Here is a 23,500-nt window from a genome sequence, read left to right as displayed (position 1 = left end):
CATCTCTTTAGACCCTACTACGACAGACATAGCGAGAGGAGGGAGGAGAGAAAGGTATGACCTGTCAGCATGGGGCATGAAGCTCTGAATCCCAGCAAGAGAATTCATTCATATACCAAGTGCAGTAGCTGGAGGGCTGTTGGACATGGTACACATGTACTCTTAGTATGAAAGAGAGAGTATCTTAATCAGAAGTCAGTAAATCCATTTACACATGTATGAATATTGGTGACAGCAAAGCAGAAGTTTTGGAAACCTTCACAATCCATCGCTAACTTTGAGCCTCAGCAACTAACCTTCCAGTGATCTGTCACATACCATCCATCTTTTCACCAGTCATCTTTTGACCCTCCATCATTCTTTCCATAATAACTTTCTCAAGGGGATTTCTAGCTCTATGCCTAATGTGGCCAAAGTACATGAATTTGCAGCGGACATTAGTGTCTGCTTCTATCCAATAATACTTCTAACAGTCTTTTTTTCCCCAACCAGGAGATACACAAGAGTCTTTGCCAGCACCACATTTCGAAAGCTTCAATTTTCTTCTTGTCTGCAGCATTAACTTCTCACAATTCACATCCATAAATTGCTATGGAAAAAATTAGGCTTTTCACCAGTTGCACCTTCGTACATGTTGAAATGCCACAGTTTCCCCGTACTTTCTTAAGGGAGGCTATAGCTGAGCAGATCATCCCTAGTCTTCGTTTGGAACTGCCTCTTAGGTTGGACATATATGACCCCAGAAAATTAAAAACTCATGTACCGCCTGTGCAGCTTGTCCACTACATTGTGATGTTTGCTTACATCTGGTTTTTGCTAGTTGTGTTAATGTGCATGCATTTTATTTGTCGCATTCAGGAATAGTCCATCTTCCTTGTGAACTGTTTTTGCAGACTCCAACATTTGTTGCGCTGCATTGGTGGTTGTAGCAAAGAGCGTCGTGTCATCAGCAGGTCTGAGGTTGGTTAAGTGGTGTCCACCAGTGGAAATCCCAGTCCTTCCACTTCCTCAAAACTGTCCAAGGCTTTTCTCCTAATAAATTCTGTGTACATGGCAGAGAGGCTTGGGGACCAAATAAACCCTTGTCTTAAACCCTGTCGTATGGAAACCCACTCTCTGTGGCCTATTGCTGTTTGCACTGTGGCCTGTGGTTGGTAGAGACTTGCAATGAGCTCAATGAGATGGTATGAAATCCCCATGTCTGCCAGTGTCCTTCAAAGACAGTTGTGTCAGACAATATCAAATGCTTTTGAGTCATCAATGAAGCACATGAGCAATGGGCAATTGTACTCTCTGCATTTTTCAATGGATATTTGCGATTTGGTCATATGTGGCTCAGCCCTCTCTGAGGCCAGGTTACTGTGGTGGTAGTTCTACTTCTATCCTTTGCTTCATGTGATCCTGAATTATGAAGATCAGGAATCTTGCTTGTGTGCTTGATCTGGGAGATGGCATGATATTTACTACACCGTTATATGTCTCCCCTTCTTTGGTAACGGCAGAAAAATTCCTTTCATTTGGTTCTCCAGCATTTAACAATTCTGCAGGTATGTTATCCACCCCTAGTACTGTCCTACAATAAGTCCCCAATAGCACTTATATAAACTTCTGTCCAGAATGCGTGTAAAGCATTGGCACAGGTGAAAAGAGGACAACCCCCAACAAAACCTGGAATAAACTGAAAACCATTATGCTTGAAGCTGCCAAAGAACACATTCAGGAAAGTCAGTGTTGGTTAACTGAGAAGGTGTTTGAGCTGGTGGAAAAAGGATGCAGAGTGGAAGAGAACGGCTTGGAGACAGAAAAATGAAGGAGAAACTATAAGGAACTGAGCACACAGACTGAGAGGCAGACTAGATGAGACAAGAACGAATATATAACAGCAAAATATATGGAACCTGAGAATTATAAAGAGTAATTATATAAAAGGTATGTTCATGTAGTAACACTGTTTACCAAAAGGTTTTCCCTGTGACCAAACTTAATAAAACATCATGATGGCAGAGCCTGACTGAGGGTGAGGATATTAACTGCAGATGGAGAGATTACTGTGTCAATCTGTATGTCTCACCAGAGTCACTCATAAAAACAGAATGACAGAAAAGAGAGCATGGAGCCGGAGGCATCAATCCGGCGAGAGGAAGTGGTGAATGCTATTTAATCGAAAGCCTGAGCAAAATTTAGAAAAACCACATGCAGCCCCGGCTGACTTACTGCAACTCAGCCTTGGACAAACCGTTTAACCTTTGTGCCTCAATTTCCCCATCTCCCCATAAAAGGGAGATAATACTTTTGACTTAATAAGGTTGTTGTGAGGCTTAATTGGTTTAACGTCTCTAACTCACATCAATATCAGAGGCAAACACTACAGCAAAGGCAGATCATTTGCAAATTAGCTGCAACTTTGCGGGAAGGTGGGGACAAGTATGTAGGTTGCATTGCTTCAGTTTTGAATCTGCTGTGCTACAGAACTTAGCTTGGAGCGTATGACAAACATACAGCTTGGGACCCATTTACTCGCTGGTGCTTCAAAACTGTCAATTGTAGGCAGGCTGTTTGACCCTCCAGCTAGATGTGCAGTGCAACTTCAGAAAGAGAGAAGAAAGAAACTGCCTTGTTCATATTCATGAGCTCTTTAATAATAATGCCAAATGAAACTTGAAGGCATGTTATCTGCTGTTGCTCTTGCCCTTTCCTGAAATATTTATGACTTGCTCACTATGCGAAAGAGCCCAGAAAACTTGCAGGATTGGTCTTAGCCCTCTATAGTATTAATGAGCAGGTCATTAATAGTTGATGAGACAGCTGGAGCTGGAGCTAGGGGAAGCAAGAATAGAAATGCTTGCCCATTCAGTACAGTGCAAGAATGGATCCCTTCATCAATTACCCGCTCGCAGACTCAGCTGCCCGCAGCTTCCAGTGGCCGCAGTGTGCTGTTCCCAGCCAATGGGAGCTGTGGGAAGCGCTGGCCACCCCACGCTGCTTCCCGCAGCTCCTATTGGCTGGGAACAGTGAACCGCGGCCACGGGGAGCTGCGGGCAACCATGCCTGCAGATGGTCAATGTATACAAACTGTCTTGTGGCCCACCAGTGGATTGCCCTGACGGGCTGCGTGCGGCCCACGGGCTGCAGGTTACCCACCACTGGTGTTCGTCGTTAATACCAATAACTACAACTGGTGTGAAAATGGGCCATCTCAAAAGACAGGCCAACAACTGAATGGGGAATGAAACTGACCTGCATTCCTGCCCTTAGGAGAAGTTCCTTCCAGGTTGTTAGCAGGGCAGCGTGGGGAAGCTTTCATTGTTGCTGCCTGAGCTGTATCTGTTCCGAAGCTACACAGAGCACTTTGGTGGAGGGCTATCAATTCAGAACCTTTCAGGCGCTCTAGATTCAACTGGGAAGAATGTAAAAAGAGAGTTTTCTTTGCAAAACTATTGACCAACTTCTGGTCTCGGTTATACCAATGCAAATCTGGAGTTACTCTGGTACAACCGAGTGCAGCATTTGGCCCAGTGTTTTGCAAACAAAACAAAACTAATTAAGATTTGGACTAAGAAACCCATATGTGGATGTTGAAAAGGCAGAGCCAGAATGTTCTCTTCCCTCCCCAACCAAAAATAATTATACCCTAAACAGCGTTTTCAGGTAAATTTTGGGGTCCTCTGCATGAGCACGGCTATAAAATTAGCTGCTTTCTAGTATTAAACAAAAATAGTCATCTTCCCTCCACATCAATGAAACCCTACCTGTCAAGTTTCAGTACAGAAGAGAGGTGTTTTGGTTTTTTAAATCCTTGTGTATAAAGCCCTTTAAAATAGGAATGTATTATTGTAAATTTCTAGTAATTTTTGTACTCAAGTAATTATTTATCACTTGGCCCAAATAATAAAGTGCATAATTAGCAACAAATTCACAAGCGCTTCCCTTTAAAACCTATGGGAAGTAACATTTTTCATATTTTAAGTGTGGAATCTCCTAAATTGATTATAACCCTTGATTTAAAGACTTTAATACCTTAAAACTGTTTAAAATCACATTAGGCTGAAACTTTGCATACAAAAAATATTATCAAGCCCAGATGTGCGTGGGTTTCTTAAAAATAATAAACAATATTTACATCTTTGAAAATAGAAGTTTAGAGGTGCAGAACAGCCAGAAAAGTTTAGTAACAAAAATGTCACCTAACTCAATGGCTCTCAACCTTTCCAGACTATTGTACCTCTTTCAGGAGTCTGATTTGTCTTGCCTACCCCCAAACTTCACCTCACTTAAAAACTACTTGCTTACAAAATGAGACATAAAAATACAAAAGTGTCACAGCACACTGTTACTGACAAATTGCTTACTTTATCATTTTTACATGATTTCTATTACAATAGTTTTTTTTTATATTGTACTTACATTTCATAGACCAATATAAACAAGTCATTGTCTGTATGAAATTTTAGATTGTACTGACTTCGCTAGTGCTTTTTATGTAGCCCGTTGTAAAACAAGGCAAATATCTAGATGAGCTGATGTACCCCCTTGGAAGACCTCTGTGCACCCTCAGGGGTACATGTACCCCTGGTTGAGAACCACTGACCTAACTGACTTCAGATGCATTGTAACCGGTCTCCTATATTAATATAATAACTGCTTTATTTTAAAACAAACATAACGAGATTCACTTATATGAATTTAGGGGTAGGGGGTTTGTAAGTGTCCAGAAGGTGTTATTAACCATGCACACTGCTGATTTTTCAGTACTTTGTACGTGTATTGTTTTGCTTACAGATTTTAAAACACAGTAAACCGCCAATGACACTCGGGCAAGCCAAAAAACTATCAAGCAGCCACCAAAAAGAAACCCAACTGGTGAGACCGAAAGGCAAGTGATGTTTCAGAATGAGTAGTCTACTTTGAAAAAGAGTAATAATGAACCATGTCAATGCACAGTCCCTTTGCTCTGTAGTGCAGGCCAGCTGTAACAGATTCAAGCAGAAGAATGGTCTCCCATCTGATCTATGCCAGAAAGCAAGTGTGGGGGAGGTTTTCCAGAAGGAAGCTATTGCAGTGCCTAGCTGCATGAAACAAGTGGGATGCCAGCATAACATTACAGCATGAGGTAACTGCCTCCATCTAGAGATCCAAAAAGGAGGGGCCAGGGGGGAAGGGAGAGGAGAGGAAGAAGTGGAATTCATATCGCTAATGGTGTTAACAAAAACAGACTGGATTTCCAAAACCACCTCATTACTAAGAAAAAGCATGATACAAAGGCATGAGCCAGTCGGACCAAATCTTACCTAGCACAAGGCACTGCCGATACCAGGCAATCTGTGAGAGTAAAGGATGCATCAGATATAGGTATTTTAACAAATTGATATTCTAATACATCCACGACCACTTAGCACTTTACGTTTGCTACTGGTTCCTAGGAAACTCTTGGAGAAAGTGGGGCTAAAATCCACCTCATGTTCCTACTCCAAAACCACATTCCTCCAACCACTTGTGCTTACAGGAGAATCTGTTTGCAGTACAGTACCTATGACACAAAGGTTTTGAGTCCAGACAGCACTGGTACGGCTACACACGAGTCACATTATATACCTTTTCAGTGAAGCAGCAACTATTACATTCCACTTAACAAAACAGTACAGAATCCATCAATTTTTGAAGGGGATCTGGGTAATGCTGTTGGAATTTCAATTGCAGAACTCCAATAGAGAGGACAGATGCCATTTCAGCAAGCCCTGATATTACTTCAATTTTATTTGGCCTTCTAGGACTCTACTTTGCTCAAACAAGTGGGCACAAATAATGGTAAATGTATAGGGTTTTTTTGTTTTTTTTTAAATTCCTTGTTGTCAGGAAACTGAAAGTCCAGTTCTTGGAGGGACATTAGTCTTGCACCCGTCAAATGTGATTTTACAACCGGAATGCTCCTAGCTTTGAAATGTATCCTGGCCAAGGGATGAGAGACTATTGGGATGCAGCAGACTAGAGCGTACATATAAATAGAGGCTTTAAAAAGGTACATAAAGTGAAGACCCAGTTCAAGACAGTATCCTACCGTGTCCATCACGGTCAGATAGCAATTTTGGCTTTGGGAACCACGCAAAAGACTTTAACCTGGACATACCAAGTATTTCGCATCATACTTGAAGGAGGACAATTTATTCAGGAGTCCAATAACAGAACTGCAGAGAGAGGAAGTCCTGAACTCCATAATCCTGAGTGAAACATATCACTTGCCACCTTATTTGTGATCTGAATTTATCTCACAGAAACCTGGAGCATCACTTAAAAATAGGCTTACACTTATACACCACCTTTTCTCCCCAAAGGATCACAAAGCTCTTTCACCCTCTGCCTCACAAAGACCTTTATTCACCACTGAAATGGAAAGTAAAAACTACCCAGTAGCTCACAGCAAAAGTTTAGGACAGTAAATGAAATATCCGCCCGGAACGACAGTGTGAATTTAGGCAGAATGCTAGTCACCCAAACTGTAACTGGATTGTGTCACAGAGTTCAAGGCCAGAAGGGACCATCAGATCATCCATTCTGACCTCCTGTATCACACAGGCCATTAACACCTCCCGCACATTAAACCCAACAGCGGAAAGTAGACCAATGTATGACAGCCCACAAGAGGTTAGACTATTATGTGCCACAGAGAGAATAGGAGGGACCAAGGTGCACCTATGCCAGAGGCCCCTGCAACGGCAGGGAAATGATTAAATGAGATATACCCAGATAATCTTGGCAAGTGACCTGCACCCACACACACTGCTGAGGAAGGTGACCCCCGCCCCCCAATGTCACAGCTAAGCTAGCCTGGAGGAAAAACTCCTTCCTGACCCCACATCTGGCAATGAGTTAGACCCTGAGTATGTGAGCAAGAACCAGCCAGGCAAGCATCAGAGAGAGGGAGGGCTCAGTGCCATCTCAGAGCCCTGGCCCACCCTGTCCAATGTCCCTTCACCAGCTGTGGCTATGATGCTTCAAAGGAAGGAGAAACAAACCAAACCAAACCCAGAATGCATTGTGCGTGCGTGCTGGTGGCGGGGGGCGGGGGGGGGAGGCATTTCTTCCTAACCCCTGCAGGTGGCTGGCTGTAACCCTGAAGCATGTGCTTTTAGTTGTGTTGCCAACCCTCCAGGTTTGGCCTGGAGTCTCCAGGAATTAAAGATTAATCTTTAATTAAAGATTATGTCATGTGATGAAATCCTCCAGGACTACATCCAACCAAAACTGGCAACCCTAGCTTTTAGGAACATATGACGAAAACCAAAAGTGAGCCTTTAGGGCTGCTGAGCCCTGCTCAAGGGTCCCTACCATCACAGGCAACCCCATCATGCAGTCTGCCACTGTGGCAAACACCCCTAACACTTTTGTTGGAAAACTCCTTGCTCTCTCCAATGTGGTCAGTAAAGCCAGAATTTTCAAAAGAATTCTATACCCACAATCAGGGCCAGATTTTCAAAAGAGCTCAGCTCCCATTTAGGCACCAAAACATTGGTCACATTTTCAGAAATGGAAGCCAAGCTTGGTCCCTCCCTTCCCAGACTAATAAAGACTCTATGGAGCAATGTGTTCAGGCTGAGGAGGGAGACCATTGTCACGTCACCCACGAGCAGCCCCCTCTAGCAAACTCATTGCCATGACACAGAGCACTTGGAAACAGTGGCAGTGGGGGAAAATGGAAAGGATACTAGAAAGGCCTGCCAAGAAACTAAGACCTATAGGCAAGTCTCAACTCTTTGATCCTTCCAATGCCAGAAGAGGAAATTTAGCTGCATGCCCATAGAGCTTTAGCGATAACGAGCCAGTGCCCTTGTAAAGATGCAAAAGTGAAGTAGAAAAAGAGTTCAGATTTTATTAGATTAACTTATACCCACAAGACAGTGCTATGATCTTCTGGTATTTGAGAAGAGACAGGATGGAGCGAAGATCTGGCACAAGATAGGTTGTGACATTCCTTCTCCGCCTACTTGGAGATACCATGAATACTCTCACATTTGGCTGAATTATCTGGATTAAGGGTGCTCTCAATCAAAATGGATATAAAGAATGGATATCACCAATGAGTGGTATGACAACCTTCCTAAAGAGCAGATTCTACTCTCCAAGTTAGTCGACAACCACAAAGCTTCAGTCAGTCTCTCCCAAGAGGCAAATGTCTACAGCATGGCAAGCATGAAAAGCTTCTGGAATGAAATAGCCATTTGAGACCTTTGCCTTTCTCAAAAGTTAACAGAACACAAGGGGATTTAAGGGTGTTTCAAATACCTGTATGCTCGAAAGCAAAAGAGTTTAGAGAGTAGATGGGTTTTTGTAACCTTTTAAGATCTGGGGTTTGGAATCTGCACTTGTCTTGTGCCAAACAATGAGATCACAACCGCCTGCCAACCCCATAATGCATCTTTGCTGGTTACTGCAATTGAGATCATCTGTTTTCAAAGACAAATGCAAGAAATTGCAGACTCAGCAGGTAAAGGAGGAGGAGCTATCAATAAATATTGCATTTGATAATGTAAAGAGCATGTGCAATTTTTAAGTCTGCATGGATATTTTGTTCCCAATTTGGCATCATAAGCAAAACAGCTTCCTTTATTTGCTCCTTCTTCACCTCCATCCCAAACAATCCCCATTAAGAAAAGTTCACAATCTGTTCCTCCGGTAAGCCAGGCTGTGCTAGACAGAGTGGGCAGGAAAATATTGTTTTAAGATAAAAACTTTCTAAGGCTTCTCTAGTGGATAGTGCCACTAGGTGGAGGATTCCCTCAAACATGTTTATTGGTATGAAAAGTGTATGCTTTTTCCCAAAACATTTGATCACCTGTACTCCTAAAAGAAGAAAACAATTTAATCCTTTAAAATCAAGGGAATGGGTGGGGACAATGGGACGTCTCTTCTCTAACAGACAGGCTGTACTGTTCCAGGGCATGGATACTGTAGAAGCTCAAGACTGTCCTCTGTAAAGTTCATTGAGAAAGCAAACAGTTCATCAATGAGGCTGACATTCCAGGTTTATGCACAGAGGATCTGCAAGAGCAAAATCAGATGGAGCTAGGGGATAATGAGATCTAGACAGTCCGGAGTCACAACACAATCCTGTCCTTCCCCAAACGGCATTAGCCTCCTCTCGCAAACTGAGGAGAATTATCTACATGGGAATCCAGATTATGCCAAAGGAACAGACCTCTCTGCTCCCCACTGTGGCCATGTACACAATATCTAGTACCTTCCATGCAACGATGTCCAAGTGCTTTACAGTGAATGACCCTCACAACACGCCAGTGAGATAAGCATGATCATCCCTGTTTTATAAAAAGGAAGACAAAGAGAAGCCCAAGGCCTCATCTTCTAAGGTGTTCGTACCTTTCACCTCCCTTACTGTCACTGAGTGTTTCTGGTGCTCAGCACTTCTGAAATCAGTTCCTAGGATACTTGCCCAGTGCTACACACAGGGCTGGTGCAACCATTTAGGCGACCTAGGCAGTTGCCTAGGGTGCTTGGATTTGGGGGGCGGCATTTTCTTCGGCATTGACCACGGCGGCCGGATCTTCGGCCACCCCAGTCGCCGCCAGCATTTAGGCGGAGGAAGCTGGGGCAGGGGAGCGCGGGGAGGGCCGCCTGCAGCATGTGGGGGGCGACACAGGGGACTCCTGCCCAGCTCACCCCTGTCCCGCCTCCTCCCCGAGCATGCCATGGCTGCTTCACTTCTCCCGCCTCCCAGGCTTGCGGCGCCTAAGCTGATTGGCGCTGCAAGCCTGGGAGGCGGGAGAAGTGAAGCAGCCACGGTGTGCTCGGGGAGGAGGCGGGGCAGGGGTGAGCTGGGGCGGGGGGGTATATCAGGGAGGAGGGTGAGGAGTGGGGAGCTGCCACAAGGGGGGCGCCTCAGGGCGGGGGCTCGGGGGAGGGCGCAAGGTGGAAGTTTCACCTAGGGCTACACAGCAAGAACGTGTAATCAGGAACCAAACCCAGACTCCACTCCCAATCTGTGCTTTAATCACTAGATCATGATCCCTTCCTATTGTGTTTTAGAAGTGAGCTAGGAGATAGCAGCATCATAAACATAGCATACTAGAATGGATACTAATGGAATGGTTAGTGTGGCCTGGGACCCATCAGTAAGAGCATGAACCAAGCAGTACAGCATCAATGACTACATTTGACCCAGGATATGGGTGGCTGTTAGTCAACCTGCTGCAAGACATCCACAGCACTAAGACTGAAGGTGATGACAATCAGCAAGCCGGTGTATCCTTTATAACAGTCTGCTACTATCAAAAGCTTTCAGTGGAAGGGAGCCAACTATTTAAAACAACATCCTTTCTTCTGAATTACAGGAAACAAATTAGATTTGACCTAGTGTCACTCTGCTCCAAAAGAGTGAAATGAGATTTTTTTTTGGAGGAACGCAGCGCGTTTAGCTTTAACCAAGATCAGAATCCCTTCTCTCTCTGATAACCTGATATTTCGTAAGTTTCAGGGAAGCCATATCAACACGTGGAAGAACATTAGCAATAAAATTTACACCATAGATGCATTCTCAGCATAACCGTAGAGACAAGAGATGAGAAAAATTCTCTGCAGTAACTTACAGCTAGTGCTAAAAAGTAGGCAGGAGGAATTCAACAACACAGTTCTGCTTTAGTGATGAAAAAAATCATGTCAAACAACATTGCAGGTGAAACTATTCAGACTTTGTTTAGTGAGAGATAATTGCCTGCCTTCAGTGAGCCAGGGCTTGTACCTGAGAGATGCTCAATGGAAGCTGAAGATGTTCAAAACCTTGCAGGATTAGTCCTCACAGCTTCTAACCATGGAGTCTTTGAAATACAGAACACATGCTATCTCAAACGTGAGATGAAACTTTCTACTCTTTGGCTTTTATCTATCTATAAAAAGGAGCAAGAATCTCCAGCTTCTAACATCTTACTGAAGTGTAACATTATGTAACTGAAACTAACAAGCATGAAATATAAGTTTAGAGATAAGGAGGAGGAAAAAAATTCCAGAAAGCTCAGAGAGCAGGGAAAAAGAACACCTATGTCAAAAGGTCCATGGGCTTTTTTCTTCAGCCTTGTATCAAACCCCTTCCCTGTTGTCTACAGAGTTAACTGCTAGTTCTTTTTTTTTTTTTAAGACAAATTAAATACAAAGATTCTGTTTAAAAAGGCAGGAATCACATTTTTCACATGACAATGTCTGTCATAAGAGATGTACCAGAAGCTATTTCTTTCATCTTCCCTACACCAGTCTAGACAGTAGGTTAACTAACTCCTAAAAAGCAGCGTAAAGTAACCTTAAGAGTCCTTATTTCTGATCATTCGCTTAGGCTGGTCAGAAAAGCTCTCAGAATCTGTTTTACTGCTCAAAGCCCAAATGAGTAAAAACAGTTTCAGCATTTACTGACCAATAGTTGGTAAAAACAACAGATAACTAAGAGAGGATCTGAAATCTACAGGTAACTGGAGCGTGCAAATAATAAACAGAAATTATTTAGGATGGTAAAGGGGGTAAAACTAGGACTAATGGGCAGAAATTAAGAAAGGAAAACTGAGCCCAAATATCAGGAAAAATTTCCTGGCAGCAAGAAAGATATATTAGGGTGTGGAACAGCCACCCAAGCAGAGCCCTGAGATATTTAAAACTAGCCTGAACAAACCACTGGGAAATTCTTAGATTCATAGAGTTTAAGGCTGGATGGGACCAGTAGGTCATCTAATCCAGGGGTTCTCAAACTTCATAGCACCATGACCCCCTTCTGACAACAAAAGTTACTACACAACTCCAGAAAGCGGGGAACCAAAGCCTGAGCAAAGCCAAAGCCCAAGGGCTTCAGCCCCAGGCCGGGGGCCTGTAACCTAGCCCTGCCACCCAGGGTTGAAGCCCTTGGGCTTCTGCCCCGGGCAGTGGGGCTCGAGCTTTGGCCCAGGCCCAGCAATCTAAGCCAGTCCTGGCGACCCCATTAAAATGGGATCGCAACACACTTTGGGATCCCAACCCACAGTTTGAGAATGGCTCAGTCTGATCTCCTGTATATCAGAAGCCATTAAATTTCACCCAGTTACTCCATATTGAGCACAACAACTTGTGTTTGGCTAAACCATAACTTCCAGAAAGGCACCCAGTCTTGATCTGAAGAGACCAAGAAATGGAGAAATGCACTGTAGCAAACAGCTCTGCACTGGAATGTCTTAGGCCAGGTCTTCACTACAAATTTTTGCTGGCATAGTCGTGTTGGTCAGGGGTATGAGGAGGTGTGATTTGTGACTGATGTAGCTGTGCCAGCAAAAGCCCCTAATGCAAATGCAGTTGCACCAGCAAAACTGCTCTTTTGCAGATGTAGCTTATTTCACTGATGGGGCTGGAATACGCTATGCCAGCAAAAGTGCAGTTTTGCTGGTGTCAGTTGTGCGCACACTAGAACTGCTTTGCCAGTGTAGCGCACCAGTATGTCTATATTGGCAAAGTGCTCCTACTGTAGACTTGGCCTTTGGATGTCTTTTCTTCCATATCTATGAACAACAGGACCCTCTATCAAACTGCACTCAATCTCTCCTTTGAATACCGACTCTTGAGGGAGCACAGTTGCATTCTCACAACTGTGGGATCATGAGCAGTTTGGCAGAGCACCGTTTCATTTGTTCTCTTGCCCAAACCGCTCCTATCACATGCACACCAGCAACCATGCTATTTTGCTTACAAACATTACCTTCCCGGCAGCTGCTCAACACACAGGACTCTCCAGTGTTCTGACGCTCTCTTTTTAGTCAGAGTATCAGCTCGTGCAGCTTTCACACCATCAGGGAAGCCTGACTGGGTGGCCTGGTTGTTCCATTTTCCACTGGTGGAACATTCCACTATGGAGAGAGGGGAGCAGGAGAGCCAAAAATACATGTGGAATATTAACCAAGGTCTTTCTAAACAAAGGTCTGGAAAATAAACACACATTCATCCAAATTATGGGGCTAGAATTCAATCACGGAATTCTCGTGGGGTATGTAGTCATCAGAACTCTGGTTGCGTAGCCTTGTACTTTTAACAGGGTGAAACACATTTGTGTGAAGGAGGTTCATGGAATTCTCTGTTTGCTATCCACACTATTACCCCAGGATGTATGTGAGGCATAGATCTTTCACCCCGTGCGCTGTTTTTAAACTGTACACAATACATGTACTTCCTCACAATTTGCTTCCAGTCCCCCTCCTCAACATTCCTTGCCCAGTCAAGCTCCCTGCTGGCTCCTGTTACTGTATTCCCACTGCCAAACATGAAAATACCCACTGGCTCCTGGATGGCTGAATGGCAGCAGTAGCATAGGTCTGTCCTTGCTTAACACCTTGATTTCATAAAGCAGAGATGTGGCCTCACATGAGTGAATGTCAAGATCCTTTCTGCATTGGTTGCAGCGTGTTTAACATTGTAATGCATGTATTCGTCTATTAGAATGCATGTCCTCAAAGGTACTTCTTATGCAGGGTTGGAAGGATTAGAATTTTTAATCGGTAAGTATTTTTATGGTAAATGTTGATTTGATTGGACTGTATACACACGCTGATGAAAAAATATTTCCATCAATATTAGAAATGTATAGATGGGTGAATTAAGAAAACTGCTGCCTGAGAACTTACAAAGTACTTATCCGTAATTCAAGCTCTAGTATGTTTTGGCGTGACGGTGACACTTTGTGTTTTAATGGTTATATAGCTTTAACTTTTTGAATTGTAACAGCTATTTCATTAAATAAATTATTGTCTGACGCCCCAAATTTCCTGCAACTGTAAAAATTTAAAACAAAATAAAACCCTCATAATTTTGTACAATAGATAAAAATAGAAAAATGCTTACAAATAAACAGACATTATCAGTCAAAACGATTAATAAAATAGAAATTGAATTCTGTCAAGTTTATTCTTATGATATTAGTGTTCTGTTGTTGGCTGTAAAGGTGACTAACGCCATTCAGTTTAGCTTTTGCATTTCTCACTCAATCCACTGACAAGATACACATTCCATCTAGGGTCTTCTCCCAAGGCCAGATTAACCCATCACTGGGTCTTCGGCAAACGTGCACTTCTGGGCCCCTACCTTCTTGGAGAAGGAAGTGGGTTATTTATCCAGTGACTCTCCTCTCCTTGGCTCTGTTTGGATTGTCAGGTGAGACTCAGCTGTGCACGAGGACTGTGCCCACTCACCCACTGGTGCGGCTTTGCACAAGAACTGAAACAACTTTACTCAATCTAGGGAGTAGCCCCATGGCCCCATGTGCCAGGCTGGAAAGCCACCCACTCAAGTGAGTGAAGTGCTTTCAGTTTGTGTGCAAATTTGCATTGGTAATAAAGCAAAACAAAATTGTTCCCCCCTTGCCTCCACGAATTTGGGCTGTAGTCTTGTGCCTAGTTTACCTATACTGGCCCTGGCCTCTCCAACACTGAATGTATGAAATCATACTACACAGGGTCTTTCTCTACAATACTACAGCACTCATGGCTTGTCTATTCTTGAAATGCTACAGCGGCACGCACAACCGTGGCAGCACTTCAGTGTTCTTCCATCAGTATAAGTCATCTATCTCACCAAAAAGCCGTAGCTACGTTGACAGAAGAATTTTTGAATGACCTAGTGCTGTCTACCCAGGGGTTAGATTGGCTTAACTTCATTGCACAGGGGTGTGGATTTTTCACACCCATGAGTGATGTAGCTGGACTGACCTAACTCTTTAGTGTAGGCCAGGCCTGAAATCAAGTGTTGCCAAATACTGAGACTACTGATAAAATCCCAAGAGTTGGCATGAGACATGTGAATCTCAGTTTTCACATAAAGAAAGTTTCTAATTCTCATGGCTGTAGATAATAGCTTAAAAACATGAACTGTAGAGGCTCAAAAATGACAAGGTATGTATAAAGAACCAAAAATATATTTGACTTAAAAATCATGAGATTTTTAAGTCAATGTCATGATGTTTTGGGGCCGGATTCACAATTTTTGAATGACGGAGGTTAGTAGTGCTGATACTGCTCTCTTTTGAATGGTGCAAACACCCTCTGCATTTCAGCCAGGCCTGTGGAAACAGAATACTGTGTCCATAAAAGTTGTTGCACATGAAGAATATTTTCAGTGCAGATCTGGGAACCAAGAGGGTCTTTACAGCTTAAACTGTATTTTTGAACCAAAACAAATATGCGCTGGATAACAAGCAGATGTGTAATTCATTTCAGAATGAAATATTTTTATATGGTTTATAAAAAAACCCAACAAAATAAACATGAATTACAGCTGATGTGACACCCATAAACATACCTGCACACCATGCAGTGAGTTACTTTGGTGGGTTTAAATTCAAACCTTATGCATTATTCTTGTGTTTTGTTTTATTACTTATTTAAAAAGTGTACAGGTTCACCAGACAGGTTCACAAATTAGGGCATAACACCATTAGTCAGGTAATGCTGAAGCATGGAAGAAATTCCTTTTTAAAGCCAAAAATCTATATATCACTGTTTTCATTGAAAAGTTAAACTTAATTTTCCTATTATCTACAAGACATCCCCTCAATTCTGAAAGGATCTGGTTTTACAGTGATGCAGCACAACACGGCTGTAAATTATACCCAACATATTATTTTATTTATTGTCAGTAGCTGTTTTTATTCCTCAAACTCAGTGGACACGCTAAACAGTAATTTGGGCCAGGATAAAAACAAAAACAAACCACACCACAAACAGACCCAAAACATTAACTGTGCTGCAGCTAAAATACTCTGCAAGACAATCCAAGAACAGGGGGAGTAAAAAGTGAAGTCATGATACATGCAAATACTGTGATGTCATTTCTGGCATTAAAATCAACATTCTGCACAGGGACAAGCAGATCTACAACAGCAATCAGATACTTCGGGGATTCAGGAAAAAAAAAAGGATACCTTTATTATGCTCAAGAGCTGTCTTCTCATATAAAGTTTCACCAGCAAAAAGAACAAACAGACGTGATGGTACTAACATCTAATTCTAGGGTCAACATATTAATTTTATACATACTCATTAGAAATCATATATTTATCGTAACTTGGAGAAGAGGGCTTTTGGAACTTGAGAGGAATTATTTATCCAAGAATGAGCTACTTTCAACTGGCAACCTACTTAGAGAAAACCTGAGACAGTTTCTGCTCTTTATGTGGAGGAGCAGGTGGGAACTTAGCTTTAATTTTCGGCATGAGTAGTCATATTGATGTCAATTGGACTATTAACATGCTCAAATTTAAGCATGTGCTTAAGTGATTTCCTAGATTTGGATCATAAGGGGTACAGAGAGAGGGGATGACAAATGAAATCTTCCACCCATATACGATAGATGTTTTGGAAAGAATGAATAGGTTAAAGGGCATAGAATGAGAATAAAGGCTGGTGTTAAAACTTTAAAAGGCTTCTTAGCATTTACATTTTCAACTATCATACTGTGCAGTACATTTGCTTTCCTGGACGGGGAAATTAATACATAAAGTTATGAATTTAAGTGGTTTTACTGGGTTGTTAGTGCCTCATACCTGAGGCTGACCATACTCTCAGTGCTATGGGTTAAGTGTAACAATTAAAGGCAAAGCATTAACAGGGCAGAGGCAAACTACTTATAAGTAAACCAAAAAATGAAACATAGATCAGAGAGTGCTTACACAACCAGAATATTTCTTTTTATAAAGGGAGTTCAGGTAGCTGTCATTTTTAATGCATTAAGCCCTGATTTAGGAAAGTATTTAGTTGAGGCTTCATGTTCTTGAAGTTAAGCACGTGCTGAAGTATCTTCCTCAACTGGGGCCCTGATATCGGCACAGTCAAATGGCAGCAGGGGGAAGGAATCACATTATGTTTGTTGGTATTCTTATATTAAAAAAAAAAAAAAGTAGTATTCCACTGGTGACCAAGCCCTTGTGAGGGCTTCATAACTCCCTGGTGATGTTAAATATGCCATTTTAAAAGATGTATATTCTTCTTGGTAGTCATTTGATACTTTGTGGCATTGCTGCCTTGGGACATAAATGTAATGAGGTGATGAAACAGATCTTTTAAATGTAGTTACCTTTTGATTGAATACCTCCTGCTTAGCTCACCCACCCCACCCCTTTATACTTCAAATTTTAACACAGAAGTTTTGTTTTGCTTGGTTTTCTGTTTTGGCAGGCCACCTTCAATCCCCTACAACTCCAAACGTTTGCAAACAGCATCTGCATTGACAAGATCAGGAACTTTCATTCAAAAAGTTACCAGAGAAGCCCCAGGTGGGGAAAAATGTACAATGTCCCTTTAAAAAGCTGGCTTTGCGGAAGGCTGGATTCCCACAGTAAAAGCAAACAAAAGGCAATCAGGAAACAGTTGAGGGCAGAGACCCCCACATGGCTTTGAAGTCAATCAATCAGGTGGAACTCCTCAGCAAATCACAACTTCACTTCCTGAGAACCAAGTTTTATTCCTATCAACACGGGGGGGAATTGTCTCTCTTCCCCTAGTCTCAGCCAAGACAGAAAAGAACAAAAATCACCGGTGTGATGCTTTAGAAAAATAAAAAACTTTGCCAGGAATCTGGAAGACTCTTCCCAAAAGCGGACGGAAGAAGCCAAGAGACAACTAAGATCTCTGATTACTAACGTTGTCTTTGAAAAGCAAGTTGCAACAAAAGAACTGAAAACACCACCACCAGCCACGAGGATTAACCTCTGATGGGATGGTTTAAAGCACCAGCCGCTGAGACTTTTTTTTTTAAAGGAGGAAAGACGGAGGCACTAAAGAGAGAGCAACTCCGTTTGGCGGATGATCAGTGTCGTGGCAAGTTTTATTTGGGGGCAGTGTGTTGGGACGGGGGTATCAATCTCTACCCACCTCAGGGCCCGGTGTAGAAACACACCCCAGCTCAGGATTGTAACACAACGTCTCAGCTGCTGCTGCTTCTCCCTCTCACCTCTTATCTGCAGTTACCAGGAGCTGTTAAAGGGGCTGCACCCCAGCGCGTCATGGTGCCTGCCACCACATTAAGGACAAATCGTCACTGGGAAAGAATAACACCCCCCACCCCCCATCTCTGCCAACTCAGAGAAGTGGGGCGACGAGCGGTGCAAATGCCACGCGTTCCAGCGGGAGCCAGGGAACCTCCCCCCCGTTGGGCACCCAGCTCCGCGGATTTATGTGGCTTTAAACCAGAGGGAGCTGTTAAAAGAAGGCAATAAAAAAAATCGCCCTGCTCGCCTCTACGTAACGCCCTGTCGAAAGCGGACGCCATATTTTGTGTTGCTGATGTCGACAGACACAGGGAAACGTAGACATGTTTTTTCCCCCTTTCTCCTCCTCCTCCTCGTCTCTGCCCCATTCACCCAAACTTGCATGGCAGGGAGGGGGCGGATGCGTTTAAACACAATCCGATCTCCCCCCCCCCCGGCTTCTTCTCTCCCTTCTGCAATTCCCCCCCCCCCCCAGCTGAAGTTCCATTCACGAGCCCGTTTCCAAAGGCGCTGGCCGGGGAGGAAAAGTTGGGTCTGAGCGGCTGGCGGTCGCCTGCGCTGGGCTCTGGCGAGGGACAGGAGCGCTCGCAAGTGCATGGGGGCAGCGAGGTTCAGGGGTTCGCGGGAGCCCTCGGCGCGTCCCCGGGCGGGTCGGGGTGTTTGCAAAGGGGGGAGGAGGTGAGTGAGGCAAGGAGAAGGGAAGGGGGGGGGGGGAAGTCTCTTACCTGCGCCCAGGAGGCTTTAGGAGGCAGCGGCACGAACTTTCCCCCAGTGGAAGGGCTCTGCCTTTCGCCACGCTGGGGAACGTGGGAGCCGGCTGGGGAGCCTGGGCAAAGCCCCCTCCCCCCCAGCAGCACAAACACGGGCAAAAAAATAAAATAATTAAAAAAAAAATCCTTCGATCAGTGGGGAATCTACGCCAAAACCCACATGATCTCTGACGTCAGCATGCGTATTTGCATACGATACCACCAGCGGCTCTTCTACCGGGGTCCCTTTATTTGGGAGAAAGTTAGAAACTGAAATTGACCCAGGCGCCTTTAAGAGGCTGATTGTAAAAAAAAAATTGCTCCCCCTCTGCGATCTAGGCACACGTACGTGTGTGTGTCTGTGTGTGTGTGGGGGGGTCTTTTCCTTTTGGGTAACTTAAAAAGTCTATCGCTACCGCCAGTGGTTTTTTTTTTAAATATTATTATTTAGCTAGGAGTTGGCAGGGCCGGGAGAGAGATCATTGGATATGCCAAAAACTGCATCTACCTGGATCCTGCTAATGTTGTTCCCAAGACCCCAAATTATCCCACCGAAATAGAGAACAACACTAACCACTCCCACGACCTCGAAAATACCCCAGCCCCTCCAACACATTCCCATGCAACTGTCCCTCCCCCCCGCTCCGATTCTGGCACCTGGATCCTACTCAGTTTTGGCCCCACACCCTCCAAATGGTAACGCTTCCTAAAGAACAAGTGTAGACGCTCCTCTTACACACACACACGCACACCCCTCTGGAATCCAATGCATTCCATAGCGCCATTAGCATAAATAGTCAGATGTGGGCCCAGGACCGGGCAGTCAGTTTTTGGTCCCCGAAATGCGACCGCCTAAAGAGCGAGCAAGCAGCAGCTGCACCTTGACTATCCAGCCCAGGATGAGCCATACCTCAGATCTGGCATCTGGATCCTGCTGTATTTTTGGCCACAGACACACAGAAACGGTACTACTAGAACACAGAATACGCCATGAATCTACCATTCTCCCCCGAGTACCCCCCTGGCCCCATCACATCCTCCTAACAGAGAGATGCAAACACTCTAATTTGACACCTGTATCTTGCTGGGTCCAGCTGATATTTGGCTGCATACCTCACACCCAGTTTTCCCGTCTAAACGTAGTTCAGGCAGACAGTGGCATTTTGCGGCTTGGGGCTAAAAACTGTAAGGATCCAGTCTTGGGGGCGGAATGGACCTGCTATTACCGCCCTCTTGTTCCAGGATGCAGTGGGTGGGTGTTTCGTTCTTTGTTTAGGCATTATAATTTGGGGGAGGGGGGGTCAAGGCCAAAATTGGCACGATCCAGCGTTTAACAGCACTGTTGGAAGAGTGCATCGGGGCCGGGTGTTTTGGGGAGCAGTAGGAGCGACTCTATTCGGTCTCTATTATGATGGTACAATTTGAGATCTTGGGTACAAAGAATTGGCAGGATCCAGCCTTCGGAACGCTCTCCTCTAGTGAGGTTTGAAGGGGGCGACCCGGTGAAACCGACAGTGTCCGAAAATCCCCTGCGAGACCCATTTTCTCTAAAAGTTCAAGGTGTCACTGACGAGCTCGGCAAACTGTTGATCCCGACCACGTGTAGCAGACAGAGAAGCCGGTGAGAATAGGGACAGAGGCGGCAGCATTGCAGAAAGCAGGCAGCGTGCTAAACAGCCTGTGCTCATCATTTACAGTGTTCAGATCTGCCTGAATTTTGTCTGTTAGTGAAAAAAAACAGATCTGGGATGAGGCAGGAATGACAGTCCTGGCCTTTTCGGGCTGTGACTATCTGCATCTTGTATATCAGCTGAAAACAAGGTTCCAATCATTGTTTACATTGTAAGGGCATTGATGAAACTGTCTTCCTAATTATAACTAGCTCTTTTAGAATCAGGTCAGGCTACCTGGGGAGGTAGGAGGTTTTTTTTTTCATGCTCTACTTCTCATGTAGCTTTTTAAATCTTTTGTATTTTATTTTTTTAAGACTTCAGATCACTCTTGTTTATTATTTTCTGGGAAATACTATTTCTCAGTTAATGCCCGAAATTCCCATTAATCTACTATAAACAGAAGGATCCTTTCACCGTTTAAAATTAAGATTTAATATATTTTTTGGCTTTAAACTACAAGGATGTAGTGAGATAGGTTGCACGCTATTTTTGATTTACTTAAATTCATTTAAAATTCATATTTACTGATTGCATCTGAGTTCAAAATACCAGCCATTTGTAGCAACCACAGGCTAATATTGTGAGAAGCATGTTATCATCTGAATGGCAGGGGCATGTTATCTAGTCTAAATTAATATTTTAATTGTTTATATAGAACTCTCCAAAAACCTGGAATCACTTGGTTTTAGAACCACCCCTGAAGTTTTCAGATTGGTTTCATGTTAATAGTATTCTGGGGTACATAATTAGAGCCCAGCTTGCACCTTTGAAACCAGCTGTACAACCTTGTTTGTTGAACTTTTTTTTTTTCTGTCTAGAATGGGGGATTGCAAGATGCTTGTATTCAAATGTTTGAAGAAAAGCACCACGTTATTGTAACTGAATAATCATCTAAGAAGGCAAATATGTCAAAGCGATGTCAAAAGACTTCTTTACAGGGGCACTCTCAACTGAGTAGGAGTGTTTTTGACTGCCTGATTTAGCTTAGTATCTGTAAGTGATTTGATACCAAAATTGATTTTTGTCTTTCTCTTCTGTGGTTCCAACTGAGGTTTGTGCTTACCTTTTCATGCTCTAGATTTAGGGAATAGGGATGGATAGACATACACACTCTCCACCTATATTGAAGGCACAAAAGATTACTACTGAAACTAGCTGAAAGTTTCCAAATTTTGATTTATTTTTGATCAAATGTTTTTATTGACAATTTTGTTTTATTAAAAAAAAATTCAACTCAATATTTGCAAATTGGGGATGGGGGGTTCTAGTGAGGGGCAGGTTGACCAGCTACAATGCCAGCTCTGAATTTTTAGATTTCTGAAAAAGGGATGAACTTTCAAACAATTTTTTTTGAAACAATCTCTGATGACTGCCCTCATGTCCATGATTTGTAAAATGAAAAGAAACAAAAGCCATAATGTTTTGGTGCAGCTGTGTGTTTGTATTTCTAAAAGGAGCAGATGAACAAAAAGAAGGAAAAAATCCACCTACTTTAGAAATGTTCTGATTTTCATTTACATTACAGCCCCTTTAAATGGGTCTGGCAGTGCAAAAGAATCTGTGAATGGGCGTAAATGTCATTTGTGTCCATTTTAAGTTGCCTTTACACAGTGTAAATAGACATAGATGTAAATTAAAATCAAGTCTAAAAAGTATCCTAGACATTTAAAGGGCTGATTCTACCCTTGGGTCCTTAAAGTCATGCCAACTACAGAACCAGTTTCTCCTCCCTTGGTTTTCACACCTCTACTGCTAGAACAGGGCCTCATCCTCCCTGATTGAACTAACCTCGTTATCTCTAGCTTGCTTCTTGCTTGCATATATATACCTGCCCCTGGAAATTTCCACTACTTGCATCTGACAAAGTGGGTATTCACCCACGAAAGCTCATGCTGCAAAACGTCTGTTAGTCTATAAGGTGCCACAGGATTCTTTGCTGCTTTTACAGATCCAGACTAACATGGCTACCCCTCTGATACATGGCAAAGATAGTATAACTTGTGCCAACCGTGACTTCTGCAGTAAACTATCTTTTGGGATTTGTTTGTCCTCCAAAAATATGTATTGTATCAGAAAAGGTTAGTGATCTTCTATCACTTAAATGAGCCATAATTTGATCAAAATTTGGAGAATTTGGTCTTATGCAAAAATTATTTGTTTCCTGCTGTTTGAAATAAACAAATTGGGAGCAAACTGCTCTCAATAAATTTATTTCAATCTCCTGCTGGAATAATGGGTATTGCTAATACTCAGCAAATGCACAACTTCTGTCATTGTCAGTCTGGTCACATGATTTTGCACATTTCAATTAATTCACTCATCCCCACAAGCTCTATTTGCCTTTGGATATCATGTTGATTCATGACTTTGGTTTATAAACCCAATCAGTGGCCTAACTCCTCCATATGTATCTATTAAAATATATATGTATTTATGACAGATATATGAATACTCTTGTTAACTTTCAGTAGATAATAATCACTTATAATTAATACAACTTTAAAACTGCGTTTAATGGATTGATGACAATGTAACAGAGTGGGAATTGCCTATACATTGTGTGAAAGGGTAAGTTGCAACATTTTATTGTGTGGGACTGGTTCTCAATGGATAACAAAACAAAAGCCACGTTGATTAGATAGCACAAAACACACATGCACTGCTTCCCAGGACAGTGAGAGGAGAGATCCCTCTTGTTTTAAATATTATGCCCTCTTATTTTCTTATGATCAGTGTGTCTAGATAATATGATGATTTGAGCTCCACACCTAAAACTGCCGGCCCTGCTGTAAAGTGACACCATCCTACTTGCTGAATTATTTGGATTTTTTTGCTTATGGCCAGGAATAGGATATGATGAGGGCATATTCCATTCTTTGGTGTCACATATTGTAGACCATCTTTGGACCTTACAGTTTCATTCAGTGATTATTTATTCTTCATAGAACACTAATCAGAGTTAATACGCTAGGTCTAGTAGAGAAATGACTAGGAAGTCTGTTCTGTAGTGAAGGAGACACATGGTTTGCACAGAAATGCTTCAGTTCAACTCCACACATGACTATAGTTTGCATAAGCATGGTAGGGGAATC

General features: G+C 43.0%; 1 protein-coding gene across 6 annotated transcripts in view; it reads right to left on the bottom strand.

The window, feature by feature from the left end:
* Positions 1-18,899, bottom strand: part of ZHX2 (zinc fingers and homeoboxes 2) — a 118,426-nt gene extending 99,527 nt beyond the window's left edge. For 2 of the 6 annotated variants that reach the window (XM_039524347.1, XM_039524349.1), the window contains exons 1-2: positions 17,871-18,008; positions 12,713-12,860 (exon numbers count right to left, since the gene is read on the bottom strand). The gene's annotated coding sequence lies outside the window, so the exon portion shown is untranslated. Of the gene's footprint in view, positions 1-12,712; positions 12,861-17,870; positions 18,076-18,711 lie in introns of those variants that run through there. The other 4 variants (XM_039524346.1, XM_039524348.1, XM_039524344.1 and 1 more) reach the window with 3 other exon arrangements.
* Positions 18,900-23,500: the final 4,601 nt, after the last annotated feature.

This window comes from Mauremys reevesii, linkage group 2 (assembly GCF_016161935.1).
Source record: "Mauremys reevesii isolate NIE-2019 linkage group 2, ASM1616193v1, whole genome shotgun sequence".
Taxonomy (NCBI): Eukaryota; Metazoa; Chordata; order Testudines; family Geoemydidae; genus Mauremys; species Mauremys reevesii.
This window is presented reverse-complemented; position numbering and strand designations above follow the sequence as displayed.